Genomic DNA, 15,683 nt, shown 5'->3' with positions numbered 1-15,683 from the left:
CGTGCGCGCCCCACACGGCGCGCACGTCCCCGAAGCCTGGGCCGCGGGGCTGGGGGACCGGAAGCCCGGCCGCCCCGCGGCCTCCGGATGCAGCCGTCTGGAGCGCCGTCCTGCTGCCCCCGCCCTTCCTTTCTCGTGCTCCCGGCCGGCGGCCTCCTCTTTCCCCAAGTTTCCGCGTCTGGGAAATGGGGGTAATGGCCGGGGGGTCGGCCCGTTCCCGGCTGGGTGAGTTTGGACAGGTTCACACTTCGAAGTGCACACTTGCGTGAAAAACGATGGTTGTGGGAGGTCAGCGCATGTGTGCGTTCACGTTAGCGATCAACAAACGATTCAGGATTCTGAGCTCTGCTTTTCTTCGTTGGAAGAGGAGTCGGTATTCACACCGTCCTGCATGAAGTCTGTCCTGTCAGGTCGGGATCCATCCATTCGTTCATTCATGCCTTATCTACTTATGTTCTAATTGAGCGTCTACTGTATGCCAATCATTGTGCTAGGTGCTGGGGAAACAACAGTGAAGGAGATAGATTCAGTCCCTGACGTCGCCGAGCTTACAGTCTGGTGAAGGCGAGACCATCAAATTACCACTGAGATAAATACAAAGTTTCAAAGCTGTCAGTACTGTGATGCATGGCTTATGTATCCCATGTCAGTAGAGTGATACATGGCTTATGCTCTGAGGCATGTATAACAGAGGTGCCTTACTCAGTCTGGGGTGTGTGGAATGCTTCCCTGAGATTGCCAGGTTTAGCCAAGGTCTGAAGGAGTTGGCCAGCTGGGTGTATGTTGGGGTAGAAGAAATAGGCAGAGGCACTGTGGCCCCAGGGAACATTGTGACACAGTGCAGGACCTGAGGGAGGCAGATGTGCATAATCCTTTAGGTCTTCAGCGGGTGCTCCTGAGATTTTTTTTTTAATTTTGTAAGTTTATTTTATTTATTTTTGAGAGAGAAAGAGAGCACAGGAGCGGTAAAGAGAGGGAGGGAGGGAGAGAGAGAGAGAGAGAGAGAGAGAGAGAGAGAGAGAGAGAGAGAGAGAATCCCAAGCAGGTTCCACGCTCTAAGCGCGGAGCCCAGTGCAGGGCTTGAACCCCCAAACCGTGAGATCATGACCTGAGCCGAAATCAAGAGTCAGATGCTTAACTGACTGAGCTACCCCAGTGCCCCGCCCCCGAGATTCTTTAAATGTCAAAGTCCTTTGACACTCTTCCTGTCGTCTGTGTCCCCTTCCCTAGAATCTCAGGGAGCTCATGACTGCTTTGGCAATTTTTGTGTTATTTAGGGTGCGGGCTCTAACAGAAACCAAATTAACAGTGGCTGAAATGAGACAAAAGTGGCCGTCTCTCTCTCATCACAGTGCAGAGGCAGGTAGGGCGGCTCAGCTTCCCAGGCTGATCAGGGACCCATGATCCTTCTGCTTGTGCCTCTCCATCCCTATGCTCCTCCTGTTATGCTCGACCGAGCGGGTTTGCATCCCAACCAGTGGAAAGGGGGGAAGGTGGAACGTGAGGGCATGTCCCCCTCCCTTTAAGTGCATGACCTAAAAGTCGCAGGTATCGCTTCTCCTCACACCTCATTGGCTGCTACCTAGCTGTGCGGTCAAGTTGAGCCACACAGGAAGCTGGGAAATACAGTCTTCATTCTGGGTGTCCCTGTGCCCAAGTGAAAATAGGGGTTCTGTGCCTATAGAAGAAGGGAAGAATGCATATTGAGAAATAAAACTAAAAAGGGAGAGCTCAAGAGGGGCCAGGACTGCCTCCCAACCCACCCCGACACCTCTCCCACCACCTAGAGGAAGTCAGACTGCAGGGTTCCTGGTCCAGCCTTCCTGGAAGCCCCCAGCCTGCGGCTTCCCTCACTTTCACTCTGTGATCTGGTGGTTCTCTCATGGTTCTGGACGGGGCCTCAGTTCAAAACACAGATCTGTCTTTGAGACCGTGCACATCCTATCCATCTGTGTCAATCCACAGATAGAAGACGTCACCTTTTCCTAGGGGGGATTCTCCAAGAGCCTCAGGTTTGCACTCCCTCTTCTTCACCGCTTTGGGGAATGGAAACCCGTGACTCCCATTTCGGCTATCAGTGGGGGCATGTGATACAGACCCGAGATGAACCCAAGACTGGTATGCGCTATGTAACGTGAGGGACGCTTATTAAACATTTGTAAGACTTTTTTTTTTTTTTAATGTTTATTTATTTTTGAGAGAGAGACCGCGTGCGCGAGCAGGCGGGGGAGGGGCAGAGAGCGAGGGAGACAGAGAATCTGAAGCAGGCTCCAGGCTCTGAGCCGTCAGCACTGGGCCCCAGGCGGGGCTCGGACTCATGGACGGTGAGATCATGACCCGAGCCGAAGTCGGACGCTCGACCGACTGAGCCACCCAGGCGCCCCTTGGCAGCTAATTTTAAATATGTCACTCCTGCTGGCATGATGATGAGCCCGTAAAAGACCTTTTGTCTTTCCCAGTGACTTCCTTCACTCAGTGTGATACATCAGCCCCATCCATGTTGTCGCAAATGGCAAGATCCCACCCTTTTTTATGGCTGAGTAATATTCCACTGCAAATATGTCTATATATATTTCTTTGGGTAAAAAATGCCCAGTAGTGGAATTAGGGGATGGTACGGTACTTCTGTTTTTAATTTTTGGAGGAACATCCGGACGGTTTCCCACAGTAGCTGTACCAGTTTGCACTCCTACCAAAAGTGCACGAGGGTTCCTTTTTCTCCACATTTTCGTTGATACTTGTCATTTCTTGTCTCTTTCACTCTAGTCATTCTGAGAGGTGTGAGGTGATCATCTCATTGTGGTTTTGATTTGCGTTTCTATGATGAGTGATGTTGAGCACCTTTTCATGTGTCATTTGGCCATCTATATGTCTTCCTTGAAAAAGTGTGTTCATGTCCTCTGCCCATTTTTAACTGGATTTGTTTTTTTGTTTTTTTTGTTTTTTTTTGGTGTTGAGTTCCAAGTTGGTTTTGATTCTATGTTCGTACCTAGCCAATTACTGATTTTTTTTTTTTTACAAAATTATGATTTATTATTTTTTTAACTTTTAAAAAAGTGTTTATATTTGAGAGAGAGAGAGAGAGAGAGAGAGACAGAGCGTGAGCGGGGTAGGAGCAGAGAGACAGAAACAGAATATGAAGCAGGCTCCGGCTCCTAGCTGCGAGCTGTCAACACAGAGCCTGATGCGGGGCTTGAACCCACAAACCATGAGATCATGACCTGAGCTGAAGTCGGATGTTCAATCGACTGTGCAAACCCAGGCACCCCATGATTTATTTTCTTATAAGACTTAATTGGTTAGCTTAAGCTTGGTTATTCATTAATAAAAATGATAAGCGTTCAAATCTTTTTAAATCAAACTTTAGCAACCAGAAGAACTTAAAACAGAAATAGGGAGTGACCCTAAGAGGTGAGACTGGGAGAAAGACAGATTAGACTTTTCATTTAATATCATTCTGAACTGATGGAATTTATTTTTACTCTGTGTATTATTTTCATGGTTTCTAAAGGACACAGGATGTCATTTGAGTCTCAAGTTATAAGCATCCCGGGTGATGGGGAAAGTGATTCCTTCCTTGCAGCTCCAAAATCTGAAAAATGGGGGTTTATTTGGGTTTATCCTGTTTCTGTTTCATTCAGCTTCCCGAACACATATGTGTATATCTTTCACCCACATGGGAGGTTTTCAGCCATTGTTTTTTCAAATATTTTTCCTGCACCACGGTTTCTCCTGTTCTTCCCAGATTCTGATGACCCAGACATTCACTCTTCTGGAATTGTTCCACCATTCCTGGAGTTCTGTTCATTTCTTCCCCATCTTTCTCTCTGTTGTCAGATTGGATACTTTCTGCCTTCAAGATCATTGACTTGTTTCTCTGCCATCTCCATTCTGCTAGGCACCCATACAAAGGGTTTTTAAGTTTTTGCTTATTTTATTTTTCAGTTATAAGATTTTCATTTTGTCCTTTTTATGTTCTATTTGTTGGCTTAAAATTCCTCCCTTCCTCCCCTCCCCTCCCCTCCCCTCCCCTCCCCTCCCCTCCCCCTCCCTCCCTCCCTCCCTCCCTCCCTCCCTCCCTTCCTTCCTTCCTTCCTTCCTTCCTTCCTTCCTTCCTTCCTTCCTTCCTTCCTTCCTTCCTTCTTTGTAGGCTCCACATCCAACACGGAGCCCAATGCAAGGCTTGAACTCATGACCCTGAGATCAAGACCTGAGCTGAGGTCAAGAGTCAGATGTTTAACCCAGGTAGCCCTGTTTGCTTAAAATGTCCCTCTATCCGTTTGTTTCTAGGTGGTTTGCCCTTATTTGCTGGAGGGTTTTTATAATATCTGCTTTAATGACTGTCAGATAATCCCCACGGCCGTGTCATTTCAGCACTGGCAGCTGTTGGCTGTCTTCTCCCATGCGAGTTGGGATTTTCATGTTTCCTCATATGTCAAGTCACTCTGGAATATACCTGGACATTCCGGGTATCATTAGACCTTTCTAAAAATCCTGCGGAGACTATTGCCATATTGTTCTAGCAGGCCGTGGACCAGATTGGGCTCAGGCTGTGAGTTCCAACCAGCCTCCCGTGGCTTATGACTTCAAGGTCATTTGTATTTTCAGAGCCTTTCCCAGGCCATCCGATAGTAAATTCTCAAAGTCTGCGTGAACTGTTTCGTGTTTAATTCACGTACACGAAACGGGGATGGGTGCAGAAGTTTATTGTTCCCCTGCTCTGAGTATTAGGAGACGTTTTCCTAATTTAATCAGAATGAGTGGGACCCTAGAGCTTTCTCTGTCTGCCCTGGTGTGCACTTCCAGGCTGAAAGGCGCATTGAGTCCAGGCTGGGAAATACTGGGGGGGGGGAGTGAGGGGGGGGATGAGGGGAGGGGGATGGTAAACTCATTGCTAGCGTCGCTGTCCGTCTGATGCTGGTCTTGTTCCTCCACCTATCTGCTACTAAGTTTTCAGAGTTCTTAAATAGCTACTCTGTGTGTTTTGTCCGGGTTTCTTTTTTTTTTTTTCTTTTTTAATGTTTGTTTATTTTCGAGAGAGAGAGAGAGAGAGAGAGAGAGAGAGAGAGAGAGAGAGCGCGCCAGTGGGGGAGGGGCAGAGAGAGAGAGGGAGAGAGAGGGAGGGAGACACAGAATCCGAAGCAGGCTCCAGGCTCCGAGCTGTCGGCACAGAGCCTCATGCGGGGCTCGAACCCAGTCTGATCTAGATGTATGGGGAGCATCAGCAAACCTTGTATGCCTCACCTAAGATGTGGGGCTTTACCTTGTGATGTGACCTTCTCTGGGGCTCTCGGCTTTCCCCTTATTTCTAGCTAACTGCCTTTTGTGGGATTTGTGCCCTCAGTGGGAAGCCTTCTACCCACCTGCCTCCCATCCTTTGTGACCCCATCCTTCTCCCATGGTGGAATCTTTTTTCCCATCTAGCAAGGCAATAGATAGCGGACCTGAGTATAAGAAATGCAGTGATAGGTGTTCCGTATACACTGGTTTATATAACCTTCATCTCAACATCACTGTTATTAACCCCCTTTTACAGAAGAGAAAACTGAGGTGTAGTTTTGGGGTAAGTTGCCTCCAGTTGTGGGTGGTAACCTAAAAAATGATGTCCCAAAGAAGCCAGATCCCTGGGACCTGTAAATCTACCTTACATGGATACAAGGCCTTTACAGATATATTAAGTTAAGATCTTGAGATGGGGAGATTATCCTGGATTATCAGGGTGGCCCTAAATGCAATTACATGTATAGGAGAGGGAAGCAGAGGGAGATCTCTCTCTCTCTCTCTCTCTCTCTCCCTCCCTCCCTCCCTCCCTCCCTTTCCCATCCCCACCCCCCACAGAAACAAAAGTGATGTGACCACAGAGCTGACACATTTCAAGATGCTGGCATTAAAAACCAGAGCGATGCAGCCACAAACCAAGGAGAAACAGCCGACACCAGAAGCTGGAAGAGTCAGGGAACAGTGTCTCCCCTGGAGCCCCCAGAAGGAGTACAGCCCTGTCAACACCTTACTTTGCCCCAGTGATACTGATTTTGGACTCCGGGCCCCCAGAACTGAGAGAATAAATTTCTGTTTGTTTTAAGCCACCAAGTCTGTGGTAATTTGCCACAAGAGCTTTAGGAGACCAGTCTACCATGTAGAACCAGCCACGTGCCCCCGTCTGTCTGGCTCAGGTAGGCAGCCCGGGATTGGAGGGAGCCTCCCTGCCAATGTCAGGTGAGCCCAGCACTGCTTACAGTAAGCACTCAGGAGAAGCACTCCCCTTCCCCCCAGGGAGACATGGGGGTGAGCAGGTAGAAAAGCCAGGAAGGGCCTTGGCAGAATAAGCAACCACAGCAGGGGTGACACTTCCCTCCCTACCACGAGACACGGGGCAGCGAGGCCTGGGGAAACCCCTTCTAGCCCCCGAAGACCCAGTGATACCAGATAAACCACAATGAGCAAAATAATACAGCGAAGGCTCTGAACACTAAGCTCAGTGGAACCACAGCTCCCCAAAATAGTCCAGCACCTGCACGGTAAACCTGAACAGGGTGCCTGCCTACTAAAATAAAGGGTTTGAATAGGACCCGGGGTTCCCAAACATAATAGACAAGATGACAAGGATATGCCTAAAATCACCCACCCTAATAAGAACCCAGAAAACCGCAACTTGAGTGAGAAAAACAAATCGATTGACTCTAGTACTGAGATGAATCCGATGTTGGAATTATCCGAGAAGGTCTGAAAGCAACCATCATTTAAAACGATTTTTTTTAATGTTTACTTACTTCTGAGAAAGAGAGAGAGAGACAGAGCACGAGCAGGGGAGGGGCAGAAAGAGAGGGAGACACAGAATCCAAAGCAGGCTCCAGGCTCTGAGCTGTTAGCGTAGAGCCTGACGTGGGGCTCCAACTCATAAGCCCTGAGATCATGACCTGAGCTGAAGTTGGACGTTCAACCACCTAAGCCACTCAGGCGCTCCTGAAAGCAGCCATCCTAAAAATGCTTCAACAATCAATTAGAAATTGCCTTGAAATGAAGGGAAAAAATAGATGATAATCTCAGCAATGAAATAGACATTATAGAAAAGCAGTAAAAAGAGCTGTTAGTAAGAACTATGTTAAATTTAATATAGATACAGATGGTTACGTGCAGAAATATTTATGGCTATGTGTATATTACAGATTAGTATACACACATATATTTCTTTGCTCTGTTGGCTGCCAGGGCCTAAAAGAAAGACACGCAAAGAGCAAGAACACACTTAGCACCCAGACCTTGGTTTCTAATACCATACTCCAATGAAAGGAACCTGGGCTCCTTGAAGAAATACCCGATTCTAGGACTGGGGGGAGGAAATATACCACATGAGCCTGGAGCATCTTGTAGTGATAGGAAGTAAGAAAGTGCTCAAAACCAACCAACCAACCAACCAACCAGTCGACCGACGATCCCTCAAAGGAGGCTGGGAAAGGCAGGTGGGTGAGAGCAGGGCCTCTGGAAGCCCTGAGGTGGAGGCTATATGGAGGCTGCCAGGAGGACAAGGGGCCAAAGCAGTGGCCAGTGGACGTTGGCGGTGGGGAGGTGTTGGTGACCTTGACAGGGCAGACAGGCAGGAGAGAAGAAACAGTTGTCACACCTGGGCTGCTCCATCCACACCAGGGCAAAGTGACTTTGGCCAGGCTGGCCTCCACTCTGCCACCCTTCCGGGGTTCGGCCAAGTTCAGGGTAGGACTGAGCCTCACTTGAGAGTTCTGGTGCATCTCTTCTTTGTCTGGGTGTCCCCACAGTCTCCTACGGTCCCCCAGGGCACGAGGCCACTCCCACCCTCTTAAACCTATTAGCTGCCATACCAGCTCCCTTACAGGGCTGTTCCTTCAGCCCCAGAACCAGCACCAGGCAGGAGAGGCAGCTGAAGGTGCCCAGCCATCGCGTGCACTCTCTCCAAGGGGGGACAAGAAGGGAGAAGCACACTTAGGCCCGTGTGCTCCGTCCCGCCTCCGTACCTCTGTGCAGAGAGGCCTGTGTGGAGACCCTTCTCTCCCCAGCCCCCATCTCTCCAAATCCCACCCCCCTTGAGCCCTGGCTCAACACACACTTTCTCTTTCATGTGTTCTCTGCCCCCGTTGATCTCTCTGCCTGCTCTGGGAAACGTTGGTGTCTTGCTGTCATCCATATGTGTCTTCCTGACCCATCTACCACCTCCTTGATGGTGGAAATAATGACTACTTCTATCTTCCTGTGGCGCCTAAGGATGACAATCGCAACCCTAATAGTAAGTGTTAATAATTACTAAACAGTTGCTTTTTTATTAGCTCATGGCATTTTTTTAAAACTTTTTTCAAAAAGTCTATTTATTTTGAGGGGCACCTGGGTGGCTCAGTCGGTTGAGCCTCCGACTTCGGCTCAGGTGATGATCTCGCGGTTCGTGAGTTCAAGCCCTGCATCGGGCTCTGTGCTGATGGCTCGGAGCCTGGAGCCTGCTTCGGATTCTGTGTCTCCCTCTCTCTCTGCCCCTTCCCCGCTCGCAGTCTCTCTCTCAAAAATAAATAAACATTAAAAGAATTATATTTAAAAAAAAGTCTTATTTATTTTGAGAGAGAGCACGCGCGCACACATGCCCTGGGGAGGTGCAGAGAGAGGGAGAGAGAATCCTAAGCAGGCTCCGCACTGTCAGTGTGGAGTCCGATGCAGGGCTTGAACTCACAAACCGTGAAATCATGACCTGTACTGAACTCCAAGAGTCGGTCACTTAACTGACTGAGCCACGCAGGTGCCCCTCAGATTTCATTTTTTAAAATTTAATCTCTACCCTCAACATGGGGCTCAAACTCACGACACTGGGATCAGGAGTCGGATGTGCTACCCACTGGGCCAGCCAGGCACCACTGCCTCATTTCGTTTTTGCAACAGCCCTCGTGGTGGGGGCTCTGTGATTAGCCCAGTTTTACAGACGGGAGATCGGAGGCTCAGAAAGGTTAAGGACTAAGCCACACGGCTCATAAATGGAGCCGGGATACAGGCCTGCTGTTAGGAGTCAGTGGAATAATGTCTGTTTCCCCGAGGGCTTCCGTTCCGTGAGGGTGGAACCTGCGTCTGTCTTTTCCTCACCACAGCCCCAGTACTCAGAACAGTACCTGGCGCACTGGAGGGCCTTGCTACGTAAGTGCTGAAGGGATGAATGAATGAACATGGCCAGTGGTAAACATGGTTATGAAGCAAAACAAAGCTGGTTGAAGGGGGTGGGGGTCAGGGGAGGCCTTCCAGGAGGTGGCATTTGGTCAGAGACCTACATACAGTGTGCGTGTGTGTGTGCGTGCGCGTGGCGGTGGGGGTGGGGTGGGCTGTGTAAAGATCTGGAAGCGTGTTCCAGGCAGACGGAAAAGCACGTGCAAAAGCTGGGAGGTGGGAGCATGCCAGCGATGCCTGAGGAACAGCAAGGAGCCCGGTGTGGGGAGGAGAGGGGGTGGATAAGGGGGCAGGACAACTCATCTTACCCTCTGTGCCTCAGTTTCTTCACCTGTAAAACGGAGAACAAATGGCACACACTTCACAAGGCTGTTTTGAGCGCCACAGTTATAATTCCGTTGTGGAAAGTTTTCGTCTGAAGGGCTCGGAATTGTTTGGCAGTAAGTAAGCGCTCACTGATGGCTCTCAACTGTCATCACAGAGAAGAAGTCAGGAAGGATCCGCATTAAATGACGTCATTATCTTGGGCGGTGACGGTGGATCATGGAGGATAGTAAGTCTTGTGAGTTCAGATGTTTCAGATGATCGGGCATAATCCGGAAAAATTACTGTTAATATCTTTCCTTTTTAAATTTTTTTTTTTAACGTTTATTTATTTTTGAGAGGAGACAGGCAGAGCATGAGCGGGGGAGGAGAGAGAGAGAGGGAGACGCAGAATCTGAAACAGGCTCCAGGCTCTGAGCTGTCAGCACAGAGCCCGACGCGGGGCTCGAACTCACGGACCGCGAGATCGTGACCTGAGCCGAAGTCGGCCGCTTAACTGACAGAGCCAGCCGGGCACCCCCCACAGTTTGTGATTTCGAGTCACACAAGCCCCGCGCTTCGGGTAAAATGCGAGCTCTGGGTGAGCCCTGCTTCTCTCTCTCAATCTTCCCGCCCCTTGTCACTTGCCCCCCGACCCCCAAAAAAGTGCATGGTACAAAATTCTAAAGCAAAAAGCAAAGAAAAGGCAATATAGATAAGTCCCCCTCCCACACCATCCCTCAGCCACCCAGGTGTCCTATCTCCCCATACCCACAATTGCTGTCTGGTGTGTTTTTCCGGAATTGGGGAGGGGGGGTGTCTATGTAGATATAATCAAATACATATTTCTAACCATTTTATTTTACATGGGTGGAAGTGAAGGAAACCAGAATATGTCAGCCCAAAATATGCCTCTTTGACTTAAAAGTATTTTGAGCTGAAGGCAGTTAAGAAGCAGCAAGCCCAGGAAAAAAAGCTCCCTCTTTTCTGCCTAAAGGCAGGGTATGAATTCTTCTTTTATTGGAGACAGACATAAATCTAGAGATGACACCAGAGGAATTTGCAAACCTTCCTCCATTCCCTCTCATATATTTACCTTTCCACAGCCTTCTGCCCTCAGAAGCCTTGAGCCATTTCCCTTTGCCTTGTCATTTCTTGGCAAATTTATTGTTCCTTGTTGAAGATGCTATCTAAGCTGGAATTCTAAGCTGCCATTTTGGGTTACTTTTCATTAGGTTTCCCCGTGTAATGTGTGCTGCGTGACTTAATAAAAGTTTTTTCTCTTGTTAGTCTAAGTTTTGTTCAAGTCCCTGCTGAAAACTAAGATGGGTAGAGGTAAAGTTTTGCCTCCCCTACAGAAGCAAACTGCACATTCCGAGGGAGGGAGGGGAAATGGTCCAGCAGACATTGGATCCAGTCCCAAGTTCAAATCCTGCTTCCTCCACCTACTGGCTGAGTGACTTTGCACAAGTAACCTATGTTGCATGTTTCTCTTTTCCTTTTCTCGAATGGGGTTGGTGTAAGGATCACGAGTTAATACCCATCAAATGCTGAGAACGGTGTCTGCCCCGTGGTAAATGCTATTCCTCGAAATGACTTACCAGGTACCTTAGAGAACATCCTTTTCCATGTCCGGAGAACTCAATGGTTACAAATGGCTGTACTGTGTCCGCTATGTGAATGTATCCATAACTGACGTAACCATCTGGGTTGATGGGCATTTAAATTCATTTGGAAAGGTCTCACAAAGACCGATTCAAGGCCGTTCACTCATTCATGTGTGCACCACACTCTCTTGAGCTAACTGGCCTTTGCGTCTTCTGTCCCTCCTCCCGGAACGTTCTTCACCTACTCTCTGACCACCTGGTTGATTTCCTGTGCAACGACCAGTTCTCAGCCCCAAAGTCTCCTCCTTGGAGAAGGCTCCCTGGGTCTCTCTCCCCCCCCCCCCCCCCCACCATCCTTGCTGTCCTTCTCTGCAGACTGTACATGGGATGGGACCCTGGAGGAACCTGGTGGCCGACCGTGAACCCTTGGCCCCGGCACCAAGCAGGTGCTCACCAACCCTTGCTGGCCAATGGACACCGTGGTCTACACATCTCTCACCTGTTTTAATATTTTAAATCTTCAAGAGATCTGGATTTTAGAAAACGCATTTTCTTGTGCTCAAGATCCCAGCTGCCCCTGGTGAAAACAGAGGGCTGTTAGCAAGCTCACTGGTCTCAGTTCACAGTCTCTACTTCCTGCCCCTGACCAAGTAACACTGGGTGCTCAAGTGTGAGCCTCTGTGGACTGTTTCACTTAATTCTCACAGTAACCATCTGAAGAAGTTATAATGACTCTCTTCCTTTAGAAACGAGGGCATTAAGGGTGCCTGGGTGGCTCAGTGGGTTAAGCGGCCAACTTCGGCTCAGGTCATGATCTCGAAGTTCGTGAGTTCGAGCCTCGCGTTGGGCTCTGTGCTGACAGCTCAGAGCCTGGAGCGTGTTTCAGATTCTGTGTCTCCCTCTCTCTCTGTTCCTCCCCTGCTCGCACTCTGTCTCTCTCTCAAAAATAAGTAAAGATTAAAAAAAAGAAATGAGGGCATTAAGGGTCAGAGAGGGGAGAAGCTGGTCCAAGGACACACAGCCAGGAAAGGGTGGGGTGAAATTCAAATCCAGGTCTAGCTCAGGGCCGTGGGAAAATTGTCTCTTGCTTACTTCTACCTGAGCCCTTGGGGCTTCAAGAACTTGGTTTAGATAATTGTTGGGCCTTTGTGATAACTCTTGTCCCCAGGGGCTCCCCCCCCTCCCCCCTCCACTTCAGATCTCTGTCATCTGGCTGGTGAGCTGAGAGTGTTCAGACTTCAAAGTCTCTCTCAAATTCTGGCCAGCACTTGGGATTTGGGGACCTGTCTGGCCTGTCTGGAGGGAAAGCTGTCTCATCTTGGGATCGAGGGATCAGTGATCGCTCACCTGGTAAGAGCTTTCTGGGGCTCAGCCGATTGGGACCTCGACTTTCAGGTTCTTGGCTGAAAAGGACATACCCTGGGCCCAGAGAGAGACAGTACAAGGGTCACTGGAGCTGACTCACCACTTTGTCAGTCTGAAATCTGACAAACCCTATCACTGGTGGGGAGTTTGGATGTCCCCATCTGCCCTGGAAGTGCAAGCTTGGTGGTCAAAACCAACGGTACTGGCTGATCTGGGGACACAGGAACTCAGAGGTTTGGGAGACTGGTCCTGACAATTCAGGTCACTGGGCTGAGAGCATTAGATGTGTTGATTCCTTGAACTCTGCGGAGAACACACTTTACTCATGGAGCAGAGAGAGAGACCAGTCGAGGAGGAAGGGCTTGGACCCTCGCCACTGCGGTCCGTTCTTGGTTTCATCAGTTTGTTCCCATCTCACAAGTCTGCTGGGGGGGTGGGGGGGGGGACTTACTCTCACTCCTCAGTAGGGGACCAGATGCTGTCCCTGGTACTGGCTCCCTCTCAGAGTCAGCCCCATCTGCCTGCCCAACACCACACATCCTCCGGGGTTGTCTCTTAAGGAAGGAAAGCCTTCGTTCTTCTTTGTCAAAGAACCAACCCTTGATCACCTTTCACAACCCAGCTCAAGGGTGCCCTCTTCTTTTTTTTTTTTTTTTAATTTTTTTTTGTTGTTGTTAACATTTATTTATTTTTGAGACACAGAGAGACAAAGCATGAACGGGGGAGGGTCAGGGAGAAGGAGACACAGAATCTGAAACAGGCTCCAGGCTCTGAGCTGTCAGCACAGAGCCCGACGCAGGGCTCGAACCCATGGACCGTGAGATCGTGACCTGAGCCGAAGTCGGCCGCTTAACTGACTGAGCCACCCAGGCGCCCCAAGGGTGCCCTCTTCTAAGAAGCCCTCCCTGATTTCCCCTCTGCCCTAGTCATTCCCCCCTGGCTGTGCCCTTGGGCCTGCCTTCTCCACAGTAGTTTGGTGGTCAGACAGTTGGGGATTCAAATCTTGGTTCTGCCTTTTCATCAGTGTGGGCAGTGGGACTTGAGGTTAGTTCCTTTACCATGCTGAGACTCTCATAAAATGAGCTAACCATAGTACCTTTGGGTCGCTGTCAGACTACATGAGGTAAGGTACATACAGGGCCTGGCACAAAGATATTGCTCAAATAATGGACGCACCTATCATCATCAGTCGTAACTAAAGACCTGGTCTTGACATTGAAGGCCTGAGGTGCTCAATATAGAGGGTAACTGGCCCTTACCAAACTCCCTAGTCCAGCTCAGGCAGGGCAGAGAAAGTGCTAGAGGGCATTCCCTTCACACCCTGCCCCCGCCCCCACCCCCCACCTACACACTCGGCTGTCTTCAGCTCCACCTTTTTAAGTGGCTTTGCTGGAAGCAACAGGTGCCCTTTGCAACGATGCCCCCCTGTGGCTGAATGAGCACCTGCTTTGGGGGGAAGGGAGGGACCGCAGTTACTGGAGCACCTACCCCATGGGGCCTTGACGAGCAGCACGGTTGGTCGTCATCCTGTCATCCTTTAGACCGGGAGGTCTTATCTTTGTTTCGCAGGTTCATCCAACCAGTTATTTGTGGGGGACCTGCTATGCATCAGGCACCATGGCAGGTGCTCAGGGGACAAGAGTGAACAGACACATAGAACATACAACGCACCACAGGCAGGATAAGAAGGAAAATAAGGCAGGACAAGGGGATCCCGAGGGGCCAGCCCTGCAGAACTCTTCAGGCCTCAGTGAGCAGTTTCCAGAGATTGGGGCGGCGGCGGGGGGGGGGGGGGGGAGGGTGGAGAGCACCTGAGAGCTTTAAAGGAAAGAAGTGACAGGTGTGGTGCCTGTATGTGAGCAGACTGCCGGGCAACGGCAGCAGCAGGGGATCAGTGGGGTAAGGGCAGTTGTCACCGGCAGAGATGACAGCGCCCGGGCTGGGACACCGCAAGGGGAGGACAAACGGCCTGATCTGGGACACGTGTGCGGCTGAACCCAGAGGACTTGCTGATGTGGGGTGAGGCTCGGGGCTGCGGAGAGAGAAGTCACAGGCGCACGAGCTGCTCAGCCGGAGACCAGGTGGGACATTCGAAGTCCATAGCGTAAGGTTTCTGCTCTGCTTCCCTGTCCTGGCCTGAGAAGACTGGACGCGGAAAGGGGGGGCGGGGCACAGCCACCACCCGTGAAGGAGCAGAACCCATTTAAAGAAGGAAGACCTCGTCTTTGGCCCTGGGAGGCAGTCCTGAAACAGTCCCCTCTGAACATGCTGCTGGCTAGGGCAGAGGGCAGGGAGCAGCGAACCCACCTTTCTGCACCAGCTGCTTCCCTCGGTGAGCTCCAGGTCAACCTTAAGGAGTCCCTGGAGGGCACTTTGTCAATGCCACCCAAAGGTGTAGAGCTGCGCCCGGCCTCCGGCCCACGTGCTCGCTTTTTTTTTTTTTTTTTAATTTTTTTTTTTCAACGTTTTTTATTTATTTTTGGGACAGAGAGAGACAGAGCATGAACGGGGGAGGGGCAGAGAGAGAGGGAGACACAGAATCGGAAACAGGCTCCAGGCTCCGAGCCATCAGCCCAGAGCCTGATGCGGGGCTCGAACTCACGGACCGCGAGATCGTGACCTGGCTGAAGTCGGACGCTTAACCGACTGCGCCACTCAGGCGCCCCCACGTGCTCGCTTTTAAGCTGAACTCGGTGAGGAGGCATCATCAGCCCAGTTAACTCATGTTTTTCATTTGGTGTTGAATTTTATTTATTTTAGGTAGTTTTTAAGTTTTATTTATTTTTGAGGGGGGAGGGGCAGAGAGAGAGAGAGAGGGAGAGAGAGAATCCCCATCAGGCTCCGTATGGTCAGCATGGAGCCCGATGTGGGCTTGAACTCACGAACCGTGAGCTCATGACCTGAGCCAAAACCAAAGTCAGACGCTTAACCGAATGAGCCACCCAGGTGCCCCATCACTCGGTGCTGAGTTTTAAACATCGTTCCATCAGGACACGTCCCATGCTTTGCGATAGGTCCTTGGCCCGTGTAATGACAGGAGGTTCCCTTACCAACCAACCAATTTTGGCGAGGACTCAAAATACTCCCATAGATGAACGGAATGTCTAGTTGAGAACGACTGCCCTGCATTCAGACCCCCCAGAACCAGTGGTTATTTGTTTTTAAACCTGTGAAAGCCTATCTGGGTGACTGGACCTTTCCACCTGAGCCACCCAAAACAGAGAACTAGGGCTAAAA

The 15,683-nt window shown here is 50.1% G+C and overlaps 2 long non-coding RNA genes across 3 annotated transcripts; both read left to right on the top strand.

The window, feature by feature from the left end:
* Window positions 1-43: 43 nt before the first annotated feature.
* Window positions 44-6,082, top strand: LOC131485545 (uncharacterized). 2 transcript variants are annotated; one of them, XR_009248900.1, is made up of 3 exons: window positions 44-410; window positions 4,151-4,245; window positions 5,839-6,082. It is a non-coding gene; the product is annotated as an uncharacterized LOC131485545 (long non-coding RNA). The 2 variants fall into 2 exon arrangements; XR_009248901.1 differs by lacking the exon at window positions 4,151-4,245 and having other exon boundaries at window positions 47-410.
* A 2,465-nt stretch (window positions 6,083-8,547) lies between these two features.
* LOC131485546 (uncharacterized) lies at window positions 8,548-10,769 on the top strand. Its single transcript, XR_009248902.1, has 2 exons — window positions 8,548-9,144; window positions 9,494-10,769. It is a non-coding gene; the product is annotated as an uncharacterized LOC131485546 (long non-coding RNA).
* Window positions 10,770-15,683: the final 4,914 nt, after the last annotated feature.

The sequence above is a fragment of the Neofelis nebulosa genome, chromosome 9 (genome assembly GCF_028018385.1).
Source record: "Neofelis nebulosa isolate mNeoNeb1 chromosome 9, mNeoNeb1.pri, whole genome shotgun sequence".
Lineage (NCBI taxonomy): Eukaryota > Metazoa > Chordata > Mammalia > Carnivora > Felidae > Neofelis > Neofelis nebulosa.
Note: the sequence above shows the minus strand (reverse complement) of the source record. Positions and strands in the feature narration are given on the sequence as shown.